The sequence below is a fragment of the Ursus americanus genome, chromosome 4, assembly GCF_024610735.1.
Source record: "Ursus americanus isolate L20-20 chromosome 4, mUrsAme1.1.p, whole genome shotgun sequence".
Classification (NCBI taxonomy): Eukaryota; Metazoa; Chordata; class Mammalia; order Carnivora; family Ursidae; genus Ursus; species Ursus americanus.
Genome location: NC_142130.1, coordinates 53,893,515 through 53,907,054, shown reverse-complemented (window position 1 = coordinate 53,907,054; position 13,540 = coordinate 53,893,515). Strand labels below are relative to the sequence as shown.

The following is a 13,540-nucleotide window of genomic DNA, read 5'->3' as shown; positions in this document are numbered from 1 at the left end:
CAGCTCTGTCCACAATAGCTAAATCGTGGAAGGAGCCGAGATGCCCTTCAACAGATGATTGGATTAAGAAGATGTGGTCCATATATACAATGGAATATTATTCAGCTATCAAAAAGAACAATTTCTCAACATTTGCTGCAACATGGACGGCACTGGAGGAGGTAATGCTAAGTGAAATAAGTCAAACAGAGAAAGACAATTATCATATGGTTTCTCTCATCTATGGAACATAAGAACCCAGGAAGATCGGTAGGAGAAGAAAGGGATAAAGAAAGGGGGGGTAATCAGAAGGGGGAATGAAGCATGAGAGATTATGGACTATAAGAAATAAACTGATGGCTTCAGAGGGGAGGGGGGTGGGGGAATGGGATAGACCGGTGATGGGTAGTAAGGAGGGCACGTATTGCATGGTGCACTGGGTGTTATACGCAACTAATGAATCATCGAACTTTACATCAAAAACCAGGGATGTACTGTATGGTGACTAACATAATATAATAAAAAAATATTTTAAAAAAATAGTAACAATTAAAATATTTAAGTTAATCATAAAAAACAAAACAGAACAAAACAAAAATTGCATGCAAATGCTATGTATTAATTGCCTTAGATATAATACTATAAAATATGGAAAAGATAAATGACAATTTCAATATAGTGCTACCGCTGGGTATGGAGGGAAAGGAATGTTGATAGAAAGGAGTACAAAGAGTTTCAACTATTTCTGTAAAGTTTTATTACGTATTTTAAAACAAATCGGAAACAAATCTGAGAGAAAGTTACTATCTTTTAAAACTGGCTTTGGGATAGTGGGGGATGTTTTTATACTCTCCACGTTGTGTATATGAAGCAATCTACAATTTAAAAAGACTTAGGTATTCCCTTGATTACACGGAGAAGTTTGTCACATAACAATTACAATTAAATCTCTCGCAGTAGGTCTTAAGCTCTTTGGTGAGGTCTGGATCTGTATCTTATTTTTTATACTAATAAACCTAATTTTTAGAGAAGGGTCAGGCTACAGTAAAATTAAGCAGAAAGTATAGAGTTCCCATTTATTCCCTCTCTCATTGCCCATTGCCTTCCATATCTTCCTTTATCATTAATATCTTGCACTAGTGGGTTGGTTTTGTTATAATTAATGAGTCAATATCAATACATTGTTAATTAAAATGCATTTTACATCACAGTTCATTCCTGTGTTGTACAGTTTTGGGGGTTTTGACAAATACATAATGGCATGTATCCACTGTGACAGTATCATACAGAATAGTTCACTGCCCTAAAAATCCCCTCTGCTTCACCTATCCATTCCTTCCTCCCTTTCCCAAACCCCTGATCTTTTTACTGTCTATAGTTCTGCCTTTTCCAGAATGTCATATTTGGAATTATACACTATGTAGCCTTTTCAGCCTTCTGAAAGCTTCTTTCACTTAGTTAAATGTATTTAAGCTTCCTCCATATCTTTAGGGGCTTCATAGCTCATTTCTTTTTATGGTTAAATAATATTCCATTGTGTGGATATACCATCTTTTGAAAAAATCCATTTACCTATTGAAGGACATCTGGTTTGCTTCCAGTTTTCGGTGATTATGTATTCAGTTGCTGTAAACATTTATGTGCAGCTTTTTGTGTGGGCGTAAGTGTTCACTTATTTGGGGACGCCTGGGTGGCTCAGTCTGTTAAGCATCTGCCTTCCACTCACATCATGATCCCAGGGTCCGGGATAGAGTCCCGTATGGGGAATCCCTGCTCAGTGGGGAGTCTGCTTCTCCCTCTCCCTCTCCCCCTCCTCCCCACTTGTGCACACTCTCTCTCTGTTGCTCGCTCTCTCAAATAAATAAATAAAAATCTTTAATAAGAAAGTCTATATTTTGGGGGCGCCTGGGTGGCTCAGTTGGTTAAGCATCTGCCTTCAGCTCAGGTCATGATCTCAGGGTCCTGGGATCAAGTCCCAAGTTGGGCTCCCTGCTCAGCGAGGAGTCTGCTTCTCCCTCTGCCCCTCCCCCCAGCTCATGCTCCTTCTTTCTCTGTCTTACTTTCTCTCTCTCTCTCTCTCTCTCAAAAAAAAAAAAAAAACCACTGTAAAAAATAAAGTGTTCACTTATTTGAGTAAATACCTAGAAGCACGGTTGCTGGATTATGTGGTTGAACTATGTGTAGCTTTATAAGAAACTGCTAAACTGTCTTCCAAGCTGGCTGTACCATGTTGCATTCCCACCAGCAATGACCCAGAGCTCCTGTTGCTCCACATCCCGGCTGGCATTTGGTGTTGACAGTGTTTTGGAATTTAGCTGTTCCAATAGGTGTGTAGTGTTATCTCATTGCTTTAATTTGTACTTCCCTAATGACGTGATCTTGAGCATATTTTTAAATGCCTATTTGCCATCCGTAGATCTTCTTTGGTGAGATGTCTGTTCAGATCTTTCCCCCACTTTTAATTGAGTTGTTTGCTTTCTTATTGTTGAATTTTAAGAGTTCTTTGTGTATCTTGGATATCGGTCTTTTATCAGATATGTGATTTAGAAGTATTTTTTTCCCATTCTGTATCTTGTTTTTCTTCTCTTAACGTCTTTTGCAGAGCAGAACTTTTTAATTTTAAGGAAGTTCCACTTATCTATTGTATTTATCCTTCTTCCTTCATGGATTGTACTTTTCATGTTATATCTAAAAAGTTGTCGGTAAACTGAAGGTCACTTAGATTTTTCTCCTGTATTATCTCCTGGAAGTTTTATAGTTTTGCATTTTACGTTTAGATTTATGATATATCTTTAGTTATTTTTTTTGTGAAAGCTGTAAGTCTGAGTCTGGATTTATTTTTTCGCATGTGTCTAGTTTTTCCAGCAACATTTATTAAAAGGACTATCCTTTCTCCATTGAGTTTCCCTTACTCCTTTGTCAAAGGTCAGTTGACTGTATGTGTGTCGGTCCGTTTATGGGCTCGCTATTATGTTCTAATGATCTACTTGTCTCTTCTTTGCCAATACAACGTCTTGATTACTGTAGGTTTCAGAATGTCTTGAAGTCACATATTCTATGCTTCAACTTTGTTCTTCTTTAATTGGCTGTTCTAGAACTTTTACGTTTTCATATAAACTTTGTGGTTTTTTTTTATATCCACAAAATAATTCGCTGGGATTTTGATTGGAATTGCATTAAATCTATAAATCAAGCTGTGAAAAACTGATGATCTAAGCAATGGTAAGTCTTCCTATCCGTGAGCATGGAATATCTCTCTACTTCTTTAAAAAGTCTTTGATTTCTTTTATTAGCCATTTGTAGTTTTCCTCATATAGATTCTGTACATATTTTGTTAGATTTATATTCATATTTTTTTGGTGCTAATGTAAACAGTGTTGTGCTTTCAAATCCACATCCAATTTACTTTTTGCATATTAACCTTGTATCTCAAAATCTTGCTATAATTGTTTATTAGTTCCAGAAGTTTTTTGGTGAATCTTTGGGATTTCTTACATAGATAATCATGTTATCTCTGAATAAAGACTTCTATTTCTTTCTCCCAATCTGAAATACCTTCTATTTCCTTTTCTTGTCTTACTACATTAGTTATGACTTCCAGTATATTGTTGAGTAGTACTGGTGAGAAGGGAAATATTTGCCATGTTCTCATCTTAGGGGAAAGCATGTAATTTCTCACCATTAAGTATGAGATTGGGTTTATGTTTTTTGTAGTTGTTCTGTATCAAGTTGGTGCAATTCCCCTATATTTCCAGTTTGCTGAGAATTTTTAACATGAATGGAAATTGGATTCTGTTGAATGCTTTTTCTGTATCTATTGATGTGATCATGTGATTTTTTTAGCCTGTTGATATGATGACTTACATTAATTGATTTAAAAATTTTTATTTAAATTCTAGTTAGTTAATATACAGTGCAATATTGGTTTCAGGAGTAGAATTCAGTGATTCATCATTTACATACCACACCCAGTGCTCATCACAAGTCCTCTCTTTAATACACATCACCCATCAAACCCATTCCCACCCACCTCCCTTCATCAGCCCTCAGTTTGTTCTCTATCATGAAGAATCTCTCATGGTTACATTAACTGACTCTTGAATATTGAACTAGCCTTGCATACCTGGAATAAATCCCAATTTATCATGGTGCATAATTCTTTCTATACATTATTAGGTTTGATTTGCTAATATTTTGTTGAGGAATTTTGCCTTTATATTCATGAGAGATATTGATATGTAATTTTTCTTTCTTGTAATGTCTTTGTATGATTTTGGTATTAGAGTCATGCTGGCCTCATAGAATGAGTTAGGAAGTGTTCCTTCTGCTTCTATTTTCTGGAAGAGAGTGTTAAACATCGATATCATTTTTTCCTTAAACGTTTGGTAGGATTCATCAGTATATCCATCTGGGGCCTGGTGCCTTTTGTTTTGGAAGGTTATTAATTATTGATTCAGTTTCTTTATCAATATAGGCCTATTCCAAGGATTTTCTTCTCTTTGTGTGAGTTCAGTAGAGCCTGTCCTTCAAGGAACCGGTCTGTTTCATCTACATTATCAAATCTGTGGGCATAGAGCTATTCATAATATTCCTTTATTTTTCTTTTAACGTACATGGTATTAGTAGTGATGACCCTTTTTCATATCTGATATTAGTAATTCGTGCCTTCTCTTTTTTCATGGTTAGACTGGATAGAGATTTATCAATTTTAATGATCCTTTCAACTAATGATCTTTTGGTTTTCTCTATTAATTTCCTATTTTCAACTTCATTGATTTGTGCTTGGATTTTTTATTATTTGTTTTCTTCTTCCTTTAAACTTATTTGTTCTTCTTTCTAATTTCCCAAGGTTGAAATTTAGATGATTAATCCTAGATTTTTCTTCTTTTTTTAATACATTCAATGCTGTAAATTCCTCTCTAAGCATTGCTTTTGGTGCATCTCACTTTGATTTTCATTTAGTTTAAAATATTCAAAACACTCTCTTGAGACTTCTTTAACCCATTTGCCATTTAGAAGTGTGTTGTTTAATCTCCAAATATTTTGGGGATTTTCCAGCTGTCTTTCTGTTATTGATTTCTAGTTTAATTCCACCTTGGTTTGAAAACATACTTTGAATGATTTCTATTCTTTTAAATTTGTTTACATGTATTTTATGGCCCATGAATGAATACTCCATGGGTGCTTGAGGAGAATGTGTATTCTGACAACACTGGATGAAGTATACTATAAATTATTGTCAAATAGATCTAGTTAGTTGATGGTGTTTTCACTTTAACTTTATCTTTACTGATTTTCTGTTTGCTGCATCTGTCAGTTACTAATAAGGGATGTTTAAGTCTCCAACCATCTGCTCCAAGAGCAGATTTATCTATTTTTCTTGTAGTTCTATCAGTTTTTGCTTCACTTATTTTGACACTATATTGTTAGGTACACACATATCAAAGATTGTTAGGTCTTGGAGAATTGGTCCATTTACCATTATGAAACATCCTGTATCCCTAATGACTTTCCTTGCTCTGAAATCTGCTTTGTGTGAAGTTAATATAGCTTCTCTAACTTTCCCTTAATTAGTATTGCCATGTGTATCTTTCTCCATCACTTTACTTTTAAATTATCTGTGTCCTTTGATTTAAAGTGGGTTTCTTAGAGACAACATATAGTTGGGTCTTGTTTTTTTTTTTTTTAAGATTTTATTTATTTATTTGACACAGAGAGAGACAGCCAGCAAGAGAGGGAACACAGGCTGGGGGAATGGGAGAGGAAGAAGCAGGCTCCCAGTGGAGGAGCCTGATGTGGGGCTCGATCCCAGGACTCCGGGATCACGCCCTGAGCTGAAGGCAGACGCTTAACGACTGAGCCACCCAGGCACCCCGGGTCTTGCTTTTTTTTTTCCCCCCAATCTTATAATATCTGTCTTATAATATTTGTAAGTGTTTTTATTGTTCTTTTCTTTGTTTCTTCCATTGATATTGTCTGTTTCTGCCTTATCTGGTTTCAACTGAGCATTTTATATGATTCTGTTTTCTCTCCTCTCTTAGCATATCATTTATACTTAAAAAAACATTTTGGTGGTTAACCTAGAGTTTTCAATATACATTTACAACTAATCTAAGTCTGGGGTGCCTGGATGGCTCAGTTGGTTAAGCATCCAACTCTTGATTTCAGTTCAGGTTATGATCTCAGGGTGGTAAGATAGAGCCCCGCACTGGCCCCACACTCAGCATGGAGTCTGTTTGAGATTCTCTCTCTCCCTCTGTTCCTCCACTCAATTTTGTGTTCTCTCTCTCTCAATAAATAAATAAATAAATAAATCTTTTAAAAAGCCCTAACTATTGAAGTCTACTTTTTAGTAACAATATATGGCCTGATGAATATGCCAGAACCTCATTAGGTAGTATTCCCAATTCCTCCTTCTCTTCCCTTAAAACATTTTTTTTGTCATTTATTTCATTTTTCCATAAGCTATAATCACCTCATATGTCATTGCTGTTATTATTTTGAATAAACTTATCTGTTAAGTCAATTAAGAATGAAAAATATTTTATTTTACTTTCATTTATTCCTTCTCTGATACTCTTCTTTTCTTATGTAGATTCTAGTTTCTGGCCTATATCATTTCCTTCTCTTTGAAGAATTTTTAAAATTTCTTGCAAACTCCCTCATTTTTTGTTTTTGTTTTGTGAGTGTCTTTATTTCTCATTTACTTTTAAAGGATAATTCCTTGGATACAGAATTCTTTATTGGTCGTTTTTTCTTTCAACATGAAATATTTCACTGTATTCTTTTATAGCTTGCATGGCTTCTGAGGAGAATTCCAATGTAATTCTTATACTTGTTTCTCTACAGATAAGATTTCTCCCCCATCACCCTTCTGGCTTCTTTTGAAATTTTCTCTTTGTCTTTGATTTTCTGAAGTTTGAATAGAATGTGCCTAAGTGTAGTTTTTGTTTGGTTTGGTTTGGTTTTGACCAACCATCCTGATTGGTGTTCTCTGAGATTCCTAGATCTGTGATTTGGTATCTGCAATTGATTTTGGAATATTTTCAGACATTAAATCTTCAAATATTTTGGGGCACCTGGGTGGCTCAATCAGGTAAGCGGCTGCCTTTGGCTCAGATCATGATCTCAGGGTCCTGAATTAAGCCCCACATTGGGCTCCCTGCTCAGTGGGGAGTCTGCTTCTCCCTCTCCCTCTGCTGCTCCCCCTGCTTGTGGTCTCTTGCTCACATGCACGTACTCTCTCTCTCAAATAAATAAGTAAAATCTTTAAAAAAAAAAACCTAACCAAAAAAAAAACTTCAAATATTTCTACTATTCCTTCTTCCCTTTCCAGTCCTTCTGGTATTCCCATTATATGTATGTTATACTTTTGTCCCATAGTTCTTAGATATTCTGTTATATTTTTCATTCTTTTTTCTCCTTGTTTTTTAAAAATTTATTTAAATTCAATTAACTAACATAATGTATTATTAGTTTCAGATGTAGAGTTCAGTGATTCATCAGTGCTCATTACATCGTGTGCCCTCCTTAATGTCCATCACCCAGTTACCCCATCGCCCTACTCCCCTCCCCTCCAGGAATCCTCAGTTTGTTTCCTGTGATTAAGAGTCTCTTATGGTTTGTCTCCCTCTCTGATTTTGTCTTTTAGTTTAGAAAGTTTCTACTGACATTTTTTCAAGCTCAGTGATCCTTTTCTTGGACCTGTCCGCTCTACTGATAAACCTGTCAAACACATTCTTCACTTCCGTTACAGTGGTTTTGGTTTCTAGCATTTCTTTTGATTCTTTCTTAGAGTTCCCATCTCTTTTCTTATATTATTTACTTGTTTTTGCATGTTGTCTACTTTTTTCATTATAGCTCTTAGCATATTAACCCTCATTATTTCAAATTCCTGGCCTGATAATTCCAAAATATCTGCATATATAAATCTGTTCTGATGCTTGGTTTGTCTCTTTAGGCTGTGTTTTTGCCTTTTAGTATGCTTTGTACTTTTTTGGTTGAAAGTCAGACATGAGGTATTAGGTAAAAGGAATTGAGTTACAGGCCGTTAGAGTGAGGTTTTACGTTTATTTGGCTAAAAGTTAGGGTGTATTCACTGTTTTCTGTAGCTGCAAGTGTTCTTTGTCAGTCAATCTCCTCACCCCTACTCCCTCCCCCTTGGGCAAACACTGTTCTGATTTTATCACCATAGATTAGTTTTGCTATTCTTGAACCTTATATTAAAAAAGTTATATAGTATTTACTCTTGTATGTCTGAATACTTTTGTTAATGTAGTGTTTTCCAGATTTATTTATGTTGTTGTGTTTCTTTTTATTGCTAAATAACCAATAATCCACTATATGAATACACACAATTTGCTTATGCAGTTGATGGACTATTTTTTTAAAGATTTATTTATTGATTTTTAGAGAGAGAATGTGGGGGGAGGAGTGTCAGAGGGAGACGGAGACAGAGGGAGGGAGAGAAGCATACTCCCTGCTGAGTGCAGAGCCCAATGCTGGGCTCAATCCCATGACCCTGAGATCATAACCTGAGCCAAAATCAAGAGTTGGACACATAACCAACTGAGCCACCCATGTCCCCCCCTTTTTTGCTAACATGAGTAAAACTGCCAGGATTGGGTTCCCTGGAGGACAAATTCTGAATTGAAGATTTATCTGCATGAAAGTTTCAACAAGTGCTCTTAGGATCAATACTTGTAGGGTGGTGGGGGTGGTTATGGAGTCAGGACTGGGTAGAAGGAGAAATTGAACTGCAAGACAGGTGAAGTTGGTATAGCCCTCCAGAGTTGATGTCTGTATTAGTTATCTATTGCTGCAGAAGAAGTCATCCCCAAACTTAGTGACTTAAAGTGTTTATTATCTTTCACGGTTTTTCTGGGCCCAGAATTTGGAAGCACCATGCCTGGGTGGTTCTGGATTAGGATCTCTCATAAAGTTCCCTTCAGATGGTAGCTGGAGCTGGGGTCATCTTGAAACTTTCTTCAGTCATGTGTGGTGCCTGGACAAGGGAGACTCAAAAACTTGGAATAGGTGAAACTCCTTAGTGTAGTTTCACCCCTTGTGTAGTTTCTCTGTGTAGTTTCTCCCCTTGCTGTCTCGAGCATAGAGGCTTCAGAGTAGCCAGGTTTCTTACGTGTTACCTGTAGGTTCTGGTCTCCCAAGGCATATATCCTGAGTGAGAGAGAGTTAGGTAGAAGACAAATCATCTTCTGTGATCTAGCCTGGGAGTCACATAATTTCTGCCACACTATTAGTCAAGGCAGATACAAAAGTCTACTCAATTCAAGAAGACGGAACATAAACTCCATCTTTCAGTGGAGAAGTATCATCATCCTATTTTAAAAAAGAGTAAGACAGATGGGATGTGTAGTATAGCTGTCTTTGGAAAATATACTCTCTGAGGTCTTGAGTCTGGGGGATGAGGCTTTATTCCCTGGCTTTGACCAGCCATGGTACATGTCACGAGGATCTTGGATGAACTGATTCTCTTTAGTTGAGAGCAATTCTAGAAAAGGAGTCAGCTAAGTGTTCTCAGTTGTCAACATTCACAAAAGCTGGAGGAATGAGTGCTTCAAACATGAAGGGAAGGATCCAAGTGGCATACAATAGCAATGTTTCTAGCACCTTCATTCTTGTATAAATCCCTTTGTGGACATGTATTTCCATTTATTTTGCATATTTGTTTAGAAGTAGAATTTCTGTGTCATAGTAGGTATATCTTTAGCTTTCTTTTCCAATTGAATTGCCTTGGCGTTTTTGTTTGTTTTTTAAAGTTTTATTTATTTATTTATTTATTTGACAGAAAGCGAGAGAGAGAGAGAGAGAGAGAGAGAGAGAGAGAGAGGAGTGAGAGCACAAGCAGGCAGAGTGGCAGGCAGAGGGAAAGGCAGAAGCAGGCTTGTAGCTGAGCAGAGAGCCCAATGCGGGGCTTGGTCCCAGGACCTTTGAGATCATGACCTGAGCCGAAGGCAGACACTTACCTGACTGAGCCACCCAGGCGCCCCTGCCTTGGCATTTTTAAAAATCAACTGACTAGATATGTTCTATCTACAGTTAAGCCTTGAACCACATGAGGGTGGGAAGTGCCAACCCATTGTACTGTTAAAACTCTGTGTATAATTTTGACTCCCCCAAACTTAACTACTAATAGCTTACTGCAGGCCAGAAACTTTACTAATAATAAATGTAAAGGTTAACACGTATTTTATATGTTATGTGTATTATATACTGTATTCTTACCATAAAGTGAGCTAGAGAAAAGAAAATGTAAAGAAAATCATTAGGAAAAGATCAGTTTGTTCTCTATAGTTAAGTCTGTTTCTTGATTTGCCGCTTTCTCTTTTTTTCCCCTTTTCCTCATTTCTTTTCTTTTCTTTCTTCTTTTTTTTAAGATTTTATTTATTTATTTGGAAAGAGCAAGAGAGCACAAGCAGGGGGAGCATCAGAGAAAGACAAGCAGACTCCCTGCTGAGCAGGTGGCCTGATGTGGGGTTTGATCCCAGGATCCTGGGATCATGACCTGAGCTGAAGGCAGACGCTTAACTGACTGGGCCACCCAGGAGCCCCTTGTTTGTCTTGTTTCTTAAATTCCACATATGAGTGAAATTCTAAATGCAGATTAAGGAGGGCACTTGTGGTGAGCACTGGATGTTGTATGGAAGTGTTGAAATCAATATATTATGTACCTGAGACTAATTTTGTATTTTATGTTAAATAACTGGAGTTTAAATAAAAACTTTAAAAAACCCACCAAAACAACAATAATGAAAAACTACAATATGAATAAATGGAAAAAAAAAAAGAAAATCATCAGGAAAAGAAAACACATTTGCTGTATATACTGTATTTATTGACAAAAATTTGTGTGTAAATGAATCTTCACAACAACAATTGAAGGGTCAACTGTATTTCTAAACTCTTTATTCTACTTCATTGATGTATTTGTGTGTCTTTATGCTGATGTCAAACTGTCCTGGCTGCCTATGGCTGTATAGTAAGTCATAACATTAGTAATATGAATTAGCCAAGTCTGTTCTTTTAAAACTTTGTTTTGGCTTTTCTAGGTCTTTTATTTTTTCCATTAAAATTTTAAGCCAGTTTGTCAATTTCTAAAAAAAAAAAAAGTCTTTTGTTCTAGGATTTTGGCTGTACCAATTTGGGGAAAAGAGCTACCTTAACAACTTTGAGCCTTCCATACATACATGGTATATATCTCCCCTTATTTACGTCTTTAAAATTTTCTTTTAATAATGAGCTCTTATACATATTTTGTGGAATTTATTTCCAAAAATTGTATGATTTTTTGTTGATTTAATGGAAATGATTTTCAAATGATTTGCTGCTAATATGTGGAAATGAATTTCATTTTGTGTATGTATTTTGTATCGTGCAGTCTTGCTAAATTCACTTTTTTTGAGACATTAAGATTTTCACAGCATTATCTGCAACAAAAAATGAACGTTCTATTTCTTCCTTTCTTAACTTTATGCTTTTGTTTTGTTTTACCTTTAGCACTGGCTAGCCTCTTCAGTGCAATGTTGAATAAAAGTGGTTACAGCCATTAGATTAAATTTTTTTCTGTCAATCTTAGGGGGGAAAGCATTCAATAGTACACTATTAAGTATGATGTTATTGGTAGGTTCTTCATAGAAGACTTTTATTAGCTTGAGGAAGTTTCCTTTTATTTATTTATTTATTTATTTATTTATTTATTTATTTATTTATTTTTGCTGAGAGTTAAAAATATATCAGAGGCTTTTTGGCCCCTGCACTTGTTGAAATAATCATATGGTGAATTAAGTTAATCGATTTTCTATTGTTAAACCAACTTTGCACTCCTGGTGTAACTCTCACCTGGCCATGATATATTATCAGTTCTATATATTGCTGGATTTGGTTTGCTACTTCTAAAGAATTTTTACATTTTTGTAATTGAGGTTTATTGGTCTGTACTCTTCCATTTTTGTAATGTTTTTGTCAGATTTTGGTATCAGGGTTATCCTGGTCTTGTGAAATATATAAGAAGCTTCTCTTTCTCTATTTTCTGAAAGAATTTGTATGAGGCTGAGTTATTTCTTCCCTAATTCACCAGTTAAGGTGTCTGGGCTAGTAGTTGGTTGCTTTCAAGATTTTTTCCTTATCTTTGAGATTCAGCAGTTTGACCATGACATGTCTAGGTGTGATTTTCCTTGTATTTATTTTGCTTGGATTTTATTGAACTTCTTGGATCTATAGGTTAAAGTTCACAGGCAGATTTGAGAAATTTTGACCATATCTTTTTCTGATATATTATATGTCCTATTCCTTCTCTCTTTCTGGGACTCCAATTGCATACATATTAGACTGCTCTCTAATGTCTCCCATGTCCCTCAAACTCTATTTTTTTTTTCTATCTTATTTTTCTCCCTAGATTTGAGGGAATTTACACATAGACTTTGAGCCACCTTTCTATATGGCATCTCCTCTTGGATATCTCCCTTCAATTTCCACCTGTTGCGGCAGCTCCGAACAAGTTACTTCATACCTTAATCCATTAAGACTATGGCTTTCTGCTGGAGTGTCAGTCACTCCTGCCATATAGACTGGGTAGTGCCCTTAGATACTGCGTAAACTTGCAATAGCCTTCAGTTTCTGTCTGCTTTACATTGCTGTCCAATGTCCACAAGTAGTTTCCTTTCTTCATTTTCTTCTTCTTCTTTTTAACTTTTTCCAGAATTTAAAAGTGTTTTCTGAGGGAGGCTTAAATTATACAATCTACTCTATCATTATTGCAGCTGGAACTCTACCTTCTGTATTCTTAAGCTTAATTTGTTCACCATCCACCCTATCTTCAATGCAGAGACCCGAGTGTGCCCAGCTCAAAACGACTAGTCACTAGATCCTTACAATCCTGTCTCAGGCATGCTTCCTGAATCTACTGACACCTAATTTCCTTAGAGCTACTGCTCTAGATTTGAACCCCATTTAATTGGCCTTCCTTGCCTCCTAGCCTCAGTCACTTCCCATATCATTTGAGGTAAAACACATACCTTAGTATGTTACTACCTTATTTTAATATCTCTCTACACTCTTGCAGAATTAAATCTCCTTAGCTTGGTCTACAAACCCACTCACAATCCAGTGTCCTGTGCTCCATGTAGACCCAATGTTCTGATTTGTGCAACTTTGCTATGTTCCTTGGACACATCAGAACTTTCCATATTTTTGTGGTTTTGTACTTTGTATCCTGCTTATTTGGGGCCATCCTTTTTTTATTTGGCTTTTCTAGATTTAGTCTTAAAATCTGATTCAAATACCACCTCTTCTGGAAAGTCCTTGCTGGATAAATTACCTCTGTCCTCAATACCTCTCTTCTGTGTTCTCATAGCACAAATCTGCATGTTGACTTAGTTGGCCAGTCTATCTATCTATCCATCTATCTCTTCTATATAATCTCCTGTTTTCCCCAGTAGATTCTAATCTCCTTGATCAAGGTATTGTGTCTTTCAAATGTAGTTTTTTGGTCTTCATAACCTCTCAGAAGCATTGTATATCCTGTGTAGATTCTCAATGTATA

General features: G+C 36.1%; 1 protein-coding gene across 1 annotated transcript in view; it reads left to right on the top strand.

Annotated features, from left to right (window-relative positions):
* ADGRG7 (adhesion G protein-coupled receptor G7) overlaps nucleotides 1-13,540 on the top strand; it is a 75,378-nt gene that overhangs the window by 14,900 nt on the left and 46,938 nt on the right. The gene's annotated exons all lie outside the window — the stretch shown is intronic.